The 1,173-nt window shown below is 48.6% G+C and overlaps 1 non-coding gene across 1 annotated transcript; it reads right to left on the bottom strand.

Moving 5' to 3' along the window:
• Positions 1-1,041: 1,041 nt before the first annotated feature.
• LOC132232209 (small nucleolar RNA SNORA51) lies at positions 1,042-1,173 on the bottom strand. Its single transcript, XR_009452347.1, has one exon. It is a non-coding gene; the product is annotated as a small nucleolar RNA SNORA51 (small nucleolar RNA).

Raw genomic sequence — 1,173 nt, 5'->3', positions numbered from 1 at the left:
ATGGGGAGACAAGGCTCAGAGAGGAGAAGATTTCTCCAAGACGATTCAGAGAAGCGGAATGTTTGCCACATCCCACCGGTCCCCAGTGTGGACTCAGGCCCCCTGAGAGTCCCCCACGGGCATTTTAGGGGCATCTAGGCCAACGCCCTCCCTTTCTGACTCACAGATAGGGAAACTCCCAGGTGAGTCTGGGCTCCATTCCCGGTAGGGGGCGTGCAGGAGGCAGCTGATCCCTGACTCTGCTGTGGAAAGGTCCAGTGTCCCTTTGTAGCCAGAATCACTGAGTGACGCCTCATGACAAGGTCTGATCTTTCTGGCTTGCTACACTCTCTGGGCCAAGTGGGTCCCCACCCAGGAAATCTCCTCGCTCGAGCTGCACGGACACAGGTGAGACCAGCTCACTGCCATCTCGCCAGCCCTGGTTCACATCGTCTCACACCGGCTCTGTGCCCTTGCACGAGGCCCTCCACTTCTCTGCCTCAGTTCTCTCATCTCTGAGATGGGGAAGCCATTCCCCGCCACCCAGTTGTTGTGAAGATCAGACGAGGTCAGTCATGTGTATAATCCACTGGGCATAGTGCCTGGCACCGAGTAGGTGCACAAGAAACAAGTGTCAATAGCTGGTGGCTGTTTTTCTTTCAGTTTGTTCTTGCTGTGGCGTGTGTGTGTGTGTCCACCCGCCTTTGTTTAGTTTTCTGTTTTTTTTTTTTTAACTGAAAACATGTATTCTTTTTTTTATTATTTATTTTTATTTATTTTTTTTGCTTTTTAAAAATTTATTTTATTTATTTATTTATTTATTTATTTTTAAATATATTTTATTGATTTTTTACAGAGAGAAAGGGAGAGAGATAGAGAGTTAGAAACATCGATGAGAGAGAAACATCGATCAGCTGCCTCCTGCACATCTCCTATTGGGGATGTGCCCGCAACCCAGGTACATGCCCTTGACCGGAATCGAACCTGGGACCCTTCAGTCCGCAAGCCGACGCTCTGTCCACTGAGCCAAACCGGTTTTGGCGATTTATTTATTTTTTTACTCAATGTCTCCCCATTCACAGTGCAGACCAGGCAAAGAGCCTGAGCTGAGGTGTATATGGGGTAAGTTTACTCTGCCTCCTATTTCTGTACAGTCAGTGTCAGAACACAGCCTGTGGTAAGCACCAGGAGGCC

The sequence above is a fragment of the Myotis daubentonii genome, chromosome 3, assembly GCF_963259705.1.
Source record: "Myotis daubentonii chromosome 3, mMyoDau2.1, whole genome shotgun sequence".
Lineage (NCBI taxonomy): Eukaryota > Metazoa > Chordata > Mammalia > Chiroptera > Vespertilionidae > Myotis > Myotis daubentonii.
This window is presented reverse-complemented; position numbering and strand designations above follow the sequence as displayed.